This window comes from Spermophilus citellus, assembly GCF_964194105.1.
Source record: "Spermophilus citellus genome assembly, contig: SCAFFOLD_61, whole genome shotgun sequence".
In the NCBI taxonomy this organism is placed as follows: domain Eukaryota; kingdom Metazoa; phylum Chordata; class Mammalia; order Rodentia; family Sciuridae; genus Spermophilus; species Spermophilus citellus.
In genome coordinates, this window is record NW_027672724.1 from 2,136,743 (window position 1) to 2,147,541 (window position 10,799).

A 10,799-nucleotide genomic window follows, 5' to 3' on the forward strand; every position below is an offset into this window, starting at 1 on the left:
AGTGGGATTGGGGTACTGATCATTACCTGAAAGTGTCATCAAGATTGGGTGAAAAAATGTGTGCTGAGATTTCAGGAAACACGTAGTTTTTTGGAAGATTGGCAACCATTTCCATGAAAGTGTTTTGCGCCAGTCTCTGCTTAGGGCTACATCAATAGGAAACAAACCATAGAGAGAGAACTTGGAGCTACTTTATTGTGTCAAGTTTCAAAGAGCTAGCACAAACCGTGTTTGATTTAGAGTTCCAAATACATGTATCCATATAGGAGAAAAAAGAGTGAAACCTAAAAATTAAAACTGTTACTGCCAACGAACGGTTTAACCTAGAAGAACGAAATTTGGTGAGACAAGTGGGATTGGGGTACTGATCATTACCTGAAAGTGTCATCAAGATTGGGTGAAAAAATGTGTGCTGAGATTTCAGGAAACTCGTAGTTTTTTGGAACCTTGGCAACCCCTTTCCATGAAAGTGATTTGCGCCAGTCTCTGCTTAGGGCTACATCAATAGGAAACAAACCATAGAGATAGAACTTGGAGCTACTTTATTGTGTCAAGTTTCAAAGAGCTAGCACAAACCGTGTTTGATTTAGAGTTCCAAATACATGTATCCATATAGGAGAAAACAGAGTGAAACCTAAAAATTAAATCTGTTACTGCCAACGAACTGTTTAACCTAGAAGAACAAAATTTGGTGAGCCAAGTGGGATTGGGGTACTGATCATTACCTGAAAGTGTCATCAAGATTGGGTGAAAAAATGTGTGCTGAGATTTCAGGAAACTCGTAGTTTTTTGGAAGCTTGGTAACCCCTTTAAATGAAAGTGATTTGCACCAGTCTCTGCTTAGGGCTACATCGATAGGAAACAAACCATAGAGATAGAACTTGGAGCTACCTTATTGTGTCAAGTTTCAAAGAGCTAGCACACACCGTGTTTGATTTAGACTTCCAACTACATGTATCCATATAGGAGAAAACAGAGTGAAACCTAAAATTTAAAACTGTTACTGCCAACGAACGGTTTTACATAGAAGAACGAAGTTTGGTGAGCCAAGTGGGATTGGGGTACTGATCATTACCTGAAAGTGTCATCAAGGTTGGGTGAAAAAATGTGTGCTGAGATTTCAGGAAACTCGTAGTTTTTTGGAATCTTGGCAACCCCTTTCCATGAAAGTGATTTGCACAAGTCTCTGCTTAGGGCTACATCAATAGGAAACAAACCATAGAGATAGAACTTGGAGCTACTTTATTGTGTCAAGTTTCAAAGAGCTAGCACAAACCGTGTTTGATTTAGAGTTCCAACTACATGTATCCATATAGGAGAAAACAGAGTGAAACCTAAAAATTAAAACTGTTACTGCCAACGAACGGATTAACTTAGAAGAACGAAATTTGGTGAGCCACGTGGGATTGGGGTACTGATGATTACCTGAAAGTGTCATCAAGTTTGGGTGAAAAAATGTGTGCTGAGATTTCAGGAAACTCGTAGTTTTTTGGAAGATTGTCAACCCCTTTCCATGAAAGTGATTTGCGCCAGTCTCTGCTTAGGGCTACATCAATAGGAAACAATCCATAGAGATAGAACTTGGAGCTACTTTATTGTGTCAAGTTTCAAAGAGCTAGCACAAACCGTGTTTGATTTAGAGTTCCAACTACATATATCCATATAGGAGAAAACAGAGTGAAACCTAAAAATTAAAACTGTTACTGCCAACAAACGGTTTAACCTAGAAGAACGAAATTTCTTGAGCCAAGAGGGATTTGGGTAGTGATCATTGCCTGAAAGTGTCATCAAGATTGGGTGAAAAAATGTGTGCTGAGATTTCAGGAAACTCGTAGTTTTTTGGAACCTTGGCAACCCCTTTCCATGAAAGTGATTTGCGCCAGTCTCTGCTTAGGGCTACATCAATAAGAAACAAACCATAGAGATAGAACTTGGAACTACTTTATTGTGTCAAGTTTCAAAGAGCTAGCACAAACCGTGTTTGATTTAGACTTCCAACTACATGTATCCATATAGGAGAAAACAGAGTGAAACCTAAAAATTAAAACTGTTACTGTCAACGAACGGTTTAATCTAGAAGAACGAAATTTGGTGAGCCAAGTGGGATTGGGGTACTGATCATTACCTGAAAGTGTCATCAAGATTGGGTGAAAAAATGTGTGCTGAGATTTCAGGAAACTCGTAGTTTTTTGGAAGCTTGGCAACCCCTTTCCATGAAAGTGATTTGCACAAGTCTCTGCTTAGGGCTACATCAATAGGAAACAAACCATAGAGATAGAACTTGGAGCTACTTTATTGTGTCAAGTTTCAAAGAGCTAGCACAAACCGTGTTTGATTTAGACTTCCAACTACATGTATCCAAATAGGAGAAAACAGAGTGAAACCTAAAAATTAAAACTGTTACTGCCAACGAACGGTTTAACCTAGAAGAACGAAATTTGGTGAGCCAAGTGGGATTGGGGTACTGATCATTACCTGAAAGTGTCATCAAGGTTGATTGAAAAAATGTGTGCTTATATTTCAGGAAACTCGTAGTTTTTGGAAGATTGGCAACCCCTTTCCATGAAAGTGATTTGTGCCAGTCTCTGCTTAGGGCTACATCAATAAGAAACAAACCATAGAGACAGAACTTGGAGCTACTTTATTGTGTCAAGTTTCAAAGAGCTAGCACAAACCGTGTTTGATTTAGACTTCCAACTACATGTATCCATATTGGAGAAAACAGAGTGAAACCTAAAAATTAAAACTGTTTCTGCCAACGAACGGTTTAACCTAGAAGAACGAAATTTGGTGAGCCAAGTGGGATTGGGGTACTGATCATTACCTGAAAGTGTCATCAAGATTGGGTGAAAAAATGTGTGCTGAGATTTCAGGAAACTCGTAGTTTTTTGGAAGCATGGCAATCCCTTTCCATGAAAGTGATTTGCGCCAGTCTCTGCTTAGGGCTACATCAATAGGAAACAAACCATAGATATAGAACATGGAGCTACTTTATTGTGTCAAGTTTCAAAGAGCTAGCACAAACCGTGTTTGATTTAGAGTTCCAACTACATGTATCCATATAGGAGAAAACAGAGTGAAACCTAAAAATTAAAAGTGTTACTGCCAACGAACGGTTTAACCTAGAAGAACGAAATTTGGTGAGCCAAGTGGGATTGGGGTACTGATCATTACCTGAAAGTGTCATCAAGATTGGGGGAAATATGTGTGCTGAGATTTCAGGAAACTCGTAGTTTTTTGGAAGATTGGCAACCCCTTTCCATGAAAGTGATTTGCGCCAGTCTCTGCTTAGGGCTACATCAATAGGAAACAAACCATAGAGTAAGAACTTGGAGCTACTTTATTTTGTCAAGTTTCAAAGAGCTAGCACAAACCGTGTTTGATTTAGAGTTCCAACTATATGTATCCCTATAGGAGAAAACAGAGTGAAACCTAAAAATTAAAACTGTTACTGCCAACGAACGGTTTAACCTAGAAGAACGAAATTTGGTGAGCAAAGTGGGATTGGGGTAGTGATCATTACCTGAAAGTGTCATCAAGATTGGGTGAAAAAATGTGTGCTGAGATTTCAGGAAACTCGTAGTTTTTTGGAAGCTTGGCAACCCCTTTCCATGAAAGTGATTTGCGCCAGTCTCTGCTTAGGGCTACATCAATAGGAAACAAACCATAGAGATAGAACTTGGAGCTACTTTATTGTGTCAAGTTTCAAAGAGCTAGCACAAACCGTGTTTGATTTAGAGTTCCAACTACATGTATCCATATAGGAGAAAACAGAGTGAAACCTAAAAATTAAAACTGTTACTGCCAACGAACGGATTAACTTAGAAGAACGAAATTTGGTGAGCCACGTGGGATTGGGGTACTGATGATTACCTGAAAGTGTCATCAAGTTTGGGTGAAAAAATGTGTGCTGAGATTTCAGGAAACTCGTAGTTTTTTGGAAGATTGGCAACCCCTTTCCATGAAAGTGATTTGCGCCAGTCTCTGCTTAGGGCTACATCAATAGGAAACAAACCATAGAGATAGAACTTGGAGCTACTTTATTGTGTCAAGTTTCAAAGAGCTAGCACAAACCGTGTTTGATTTAGAGTTCCAACTACATATATCCATATAGGAGAAAACAGAGTGAAACCTAAAAATTAAAACTGTTACTGCCAACAAACGGTTTAACCTAGAAGAACGAAATTTCTTGAGCCAAGTGGGATTTGGGTAGTGATCATTGCCTGAAAGTGTCATCAAGATTGGGTGAAAAAATGTGTGCTGAGATTTCAGGAAACTCCTAGTTTTTTGGAACCTTGGCAACCCCTTTCCATGAAAGTGATTTGCGACAGTCTCTGCTTAGGGCTACATCAATAGGAAACAAACCATAGAGATAGAACTTGGAGTTACTTTATTGTGTCAAGTTTCAAAGAGCTAGCACAAACCGTGTTTGATTTAGAGTTCCAACTACATGTATCCATATAGGAGAAAACAGAGTGAAACCTAAAAATTAAAACTGTTACTGTCAACGAACGGTTTAATCTAGAAGAACGAAATTTGGTGAGCCAAGTGGGATTGGGGTACTGATCATTACCTGAAAGTGTCATCAAGATTGGGTGAAAAAATGTGTGCTGAGATTTCAGGAAACTCGTAGTTTTTTGGAAGCTTGGCAACCCCTTTCCATGAAAGTGATTTGCACAAGTCTCTACTTAGGGCTACATCAATAGGAAACAAACCATAGAGATAGAACTTGGAGCTACTTTATTGTGTCAAGTTTCAAAGAGCTAGCACAAACCGTGTTTGATTTAGAGTTCCAAATACATGTATCCATATAGGAGAAAACAGAGTGAAACCTAAAAATTAAAACTGTTACTGCCAACGAACTATTTAACCTAGAAGAACAAAATTTGGTGAGCCAAGTGGGATTGGGGTGCTGATCATTACCTGAAAGTGTCATCAAGATTGGGTGAAAAAATGTGTGCTGAGATTTCAGGAAACTCGTAGTTTTTTGGAAGCTTGGTAACCCCTTTAAATGAAAGTGATTTGCACCAGTCTCTGCTTAGGGCTACATCAATAGGAAACAAACCATAGAGATAGAACTTGGAGCTACCTTATTGTGTCAAGTTTCAAAGAGCTAGCACACACCGTGTTTGATTTAGACTTCCAACTACATGTATCCATATAGGAGAAAACAGAATGAAACCTAAAAATTAAAACTGTTACTGCCAACGAACGGTTTAACATAGAAGAACGAAATTTGGTGAGCCAAGTGGGATTGGGGTACTGATCATTACCTGAAAGTGTCATCAAGATTGGGTGAAAAAATGTTGCTGAGATTTCAGGAAACACGTAGTTTTTTGGAAGCTTGGCAACCCCTTTCCATGAAAGTGATTTGCGCCAGTCTCTGCTTAGGGCTACATCAATAGGAAACAAACTATAGAGAGAGAACTTGGAGCTACTTTATTGTGTCAAGTTTCAAAGAGCTAGCACAAACCGTGTTTGATTTAGACTTCCAACTACATGTATCCATATAGGAGAAAACAGAATGAAACCTAAAAATCAAAACTGTTACTGCCAACGAACGGTTTAACCTAGAAGAACGAAATTTGGTGAGCCAAGTGGGATTGGGGTACTGATCATTACCTGAAAGTGTCATCAAGATTGGGTGAAAAAATGTGTGCTGAGATTTCAGGAAACTCGTAGTTTTTTGGAAGATTGGCAACCCCTTTCCATGAAAGTGATTTGCGCCAGTCTCTGCTTAGGGCTATATCAATAGGAAACAAACCATAGAGATAGAACTTGGAGCTACTTTATTGTGTCAAGTTTCAAAGAGCTAGCACAAACCGTGTTTGACTTAGAGTTCCAACTACATGTATCCATATAGGAGAAAACAGAGTGAAACCTAAAAATTTAAACTGTTACTGCCAACGAACGGTTTAACCTAGAAGAACGAAATTTGGTGAGCCAAGTGGGATTGGGGTACTGATAATTACCTGAAAGTGTCATCAAGATTGGGTGAGAAAATGTGTGCTGAGATTTCAGGAAACTCGTAGTTTTTTGGAAGATTGGCAACCCCTTTCAATGAAAGTGATTTGCGCCAGTCTCTGCTTAGGGCTACATCAATAGGAAACAAACCATAGAGAAAGAACTTGGAGCTACTTTATTGTGTCAAGTTTCAAAGAGCTAGCACAAACCGTGTTTGATTTAGAGTTCCAACTACATGTATCCATATAGGAGAAAACAGAGTGAAACCTAAAAATTAAAACTGTTACTGCCAATGAACGGTTTAACCTAGAAGAACGAAATTTGGTGAGCCAAGTGGGATTGGGGTTTGGATCATTACCTGAACGTGTCATCAAGATTGGTGAAAAAATGTGTGCTGAGATTTCAGGAAACTCATAGTTTTTTGGAAGATTGGCAACCCCTTTCCATGAAAGTGATTTGCGCAAGTCTCTGCTTAGGGCTACATCAATAGGAAACAAACCATAGAGATAGAACTTGGAGCTACTTTATTGTGTCAAGTTTCAAAGAGCTAGCACAAACCGTGTTTGATTTAGAGTTCCAACTACATGTATCCGTATAGGAGAAAACAGAGTGAAACCTAAAAATTAAAACTGTTACTGCCAACAAACGGTTTAACCTAGAAGAACGAAATTTCTTGAGCCAAGTGGTTTTTGGGTAGTGATCATTACCTGAAAGTGTCATCAAGATTGGGTGAAAAAATGTGTGCTGAGATTTCAGGAAACTCATAGTGTTTTGGAACCTTGGCAACCCCTTTCCATGAAAGTGATTTGCGCCAGTCTCTGCTTAGGGCTACATCAATAGGAAACAAACCATAGAGATAGAACTTGGAGCTACTTTATTGTGTCAAGTTTCAAAGAGCTAGCACAAACCGTGTTTGATTCAGAGTTCCAACTACATGTATCCATATAGGAGAAAACAGAGTGAAACCTAAAAATTAAAACTGTTACTGCCAACGAACGGTTTAACTTAGAAGAACGAAATTTGGTGAGCCACGTGGGATTGGGGTACTGATCATTACCTGAAAGTGTCATCAAGTTTGGGTGAAAAAATGTGTGCTGAGATTTCAGGAAACACGTAGTTTTTTGGAAGATTGGCAACCCATTTCCATGAAAGTGATTTGCGCCAGTCTCTGCTTAGGGTTACATCAATAGGAAACAAACCATAGAGATAGAACTTGGAGCTACTTTATTGTGTCAAGTTTCAAAGAGCTAGCACAAACCTTGTTTGATTTAGAGTTCCAACTACATGTATCCATATAGGAGAAAACAGAGTGAAACCTAAAAATTAAAACTGTTACTGCCAACAAACGGTTTAACCTAGAAGAACGAAATTTCTTGAGCCAAGTGGGATTGGGGTACTGATCATTACCTGAAAGTGTCATCAAGATTGGGTGAAAAAATGTGTGCTGAGATTTCAGGAAACTCGTAGTTTTTTGGAAACTTGGCAACCCCTTTCCATGAAAGTGATTTGCGCCAGTCTCTGCTTAGGACTACATCAATAGGAAACAAACCATAGAGATAGAACTTGGAGCTACTTTATTGTGTCAAGTTTCAAAGAGCTAGCACAAACCGTGTTTTATTTAGACTTCCAACTACATGTATGATATAGGAGAAAACAGAGTAAAACCTAAAAATTAAAACTGTTACTGTCAACGAACGGTTTAATCTAGAAGAACGAAATTTGGTGAGCCAAGTGGGATTGGGGTACTGATCATTACCTGAAAGTGTCATCAAGATTGGGTGAAAAAATATGTGCTGAGATTTCAGGAAACTCGTAGTTTTTTGGAAGCTTGGCAACCCCTTTCCATGAAAGTGATTTGCACAAGTCTCTGCTTAGGGCTACATCAATAGGAAACAAACCATAGAGATAGAACTTGGAGCTACTTTATTGTGTCAAGTTTCAAAGAGCTAGCACAAACCGTGTTTCATTTAGAGTTCCAAATACATGTATCCATATAGGAGAAAACAGAGTGAAACCTAAAAATTAAAACTGTTACTGCCAACGAACGGTTTAACCTAGAAGAACGAAATTTGGTGAGCCAAGTGGGATTGGGGTACTGATCATTACCTGAAAGTGTCATCAAGGTTGATTGAAAAAAATGTGTGCTGATATTTCAGGAAACTCGTAGTTTTTGGAAGATTGGCAACCCCTAACCATGAAAGTGATTTGCGCCAGTCTCTGCTTAGGGCTACATCAATAAGAAACAAACCATAGAGATAGAACTTGGAGGTACTTTATTGTGTAAAGTTTCAAAGAGCTAGCACAAACCGTGTTTGATTTAGACTTCCAACTACATGTATCCATATAGGAGAAAACAGAGTGAAACCTAAAAATTAAAACTGTTACTGCCAACGAGCGGTTTAACCTAGAATAACGAAATTTGGTGAGCCAAGTGGGATTGGGGTACTGATCATTACCTGAAAGTGTCATCAAGATTGGGTGAAAAAATGTGTGCTGAGATTTCAGGAAACTCGTAGTTTTTTGGAACCTTGGCAACCCCTTTCCATGAAAGTGATTTGCGCCAGGCTCTGCTTAGGGCTACATCAATAGGAAACAAACCATAGAGATAGAACTTGGAGCTACTTTATTGTGTCAAGTTTCAAAGAGCTAGCACAAACCGTGTTTTATTTAGAGTTCCATCTACATGTATCCATATAGGAGAAAACAGAGTGAAACCTAAAAATTAAAACTGTTACTGCCAACGAACGGTTTAATCTAGAAGAACGAAATTTGGTGAGCCAAGTGGGATTGGGGTACTGATCATTACCTGAAAGTGTCATCAAGGTTGATTGAAAAAATGTGTGCTGATATTTCAGGAAACTCGTAGTTTTTGGAAGATTGGCAACCCCTTTCCATGAAAGTGATTTGCGCCAGTCTCTGCTTAGGGCTACATCAATAAGAAACAAACCATAGAGATAGAACTTGGAGCTACTTTATTGTGTCAAGTTTCAAAGAGCTAGCACAAACCGTGTTTGATTTAGACTTCCAACTACATGTATCCATATAGGAGAAAACAGAGTGAAACCTAAAAATTAAAACTGTTACTGCCAACGAACGGTTTAACATAGAATAACGAAATTTGGTGAGCCAAGTGGGAATGGGGTACTGATCATTACCTGAAAGTGTCATCAAGATTGGGTGAAAAAATGTGTGCTGAGATTTCAGGAAACTCGTAGTTTTTTGGAACCTTGGCAACCCCTTTCCATGAAAGTGATTTGCGCCAGTCTCTGCTTAGGGCTACATCAATAGGAAACAAACCATAGAGATGGAACTTGGAGGTACTTTATTGTGTCAAGTTTCAAAGAGCTAGCGCACACCGTGTTTGATTTAGACTTCAAACTACATGTATCCATATAGGAGAAAACAGAGTGAAACCTAAAAATCAAAACTCTTACTGCCAACGAATGGTTTAACCTAGAAGAACGAAATTTGGTGAGCCAAGTGGGATTGGGGTACTGATCATTACCTGAAAGTGTCATCAAGATTGGGTGAAAAAATGTGTGCTGAGATTTCAGGAAACTCGTAGTTTTTTGGAAGATTGGCAACCCCTTTCCATGAAACTGATTTGTGCCAGTCTCTGCTTAGGGCTACATCAATAGGAAACAAACCATAGAGATAGAACTTGGAGCTACCTTATTGTGTCAAGTTTCAAAGACCTAGCACACACCGTGTTTGATTTGGACTTCCAACTACATGTATCCATATAGGAGAAAACAGAGTGAAACCTAAAAATTAAAACTGTTACTGCCAACGAACGGTTTAACATAGAAGAACGAAATTTGGTGAGCCAAGTGGGATTGGGGTACTGATCATTACCTGAAAGTGTCATCAAGATTGGGTGAAAATATGTGTGCTGAGATTTCAGGAAACTCGTAGTTTTTTGGAAGATTGGCAACCCCTTTCAATGAAAGTGATTTGCGCCAGTCTCTGCTTAGGGCTACATCAATAGGAAACAAACTATAGAGAGAGAACTTGGAGCTACTTTATTGTTTCAAGTTTCAAAGAGCTAGCACAAACCGTGTTTGATTTAGAGTTCCAAATACATGTATCCATATAGGAGAAAACAGAGTGAAACCTAAAAATTAAAACTGTTACTGCCAATGAACGGTTTAACCTAGAAGAACGAAATTTGGTGAGCCAAGTGGGATTGGGGTACTGATCATTACCTGAAAGTGTCATCAAGTTTGGGTGAAAAAAATGTGTGCTGAGATTTCAGGAAACTCGTAGTTTTTTGCAAGATTGGCAACCCCTTTCCATGAAAGTGATTTGCGCCAGTCTCTGCTTCGGGCTACATCAATAGGAAACAAAACATAGAGATAGAACTTGGAGCTACTTTATTGTGTCAGGTTTCAAAGAGCTAGCACAAACCGTGTTTGATTTAGAGTTCCAACTACATGTATCCATATAGGAGAAAACAGAGTGAAACCTAAAAATTTAAACTGTTACTGCCAACGTACGGTTTAACCTAGAAGAACGAAATTTGGTGAGCCAAGTGGGATTGGGGTACTGATCATTACCTGAAAGTGTCATCAAGATTGGGTGAAAAAATGTGTGCTGAGATTTCAGGAAACTCGTAGTTTTTTGGAAGATTGGCAACCCCTTTCCATGAAAGTGATTTGCGCCAGTCTCTGCTTAGGGCTACATGAATAGGAAACAAACCATAGAGAAAGAACTTGGAGCTACTTTATTGTGTCAAGTTTCAAAGAGCTAGCACAAACCGTGTTTGATTTAGAGTTCCAACTACATGTATCCATATAGGAGAAAACAGAGTGAAACCTAAAAATTAAAACTGTTAC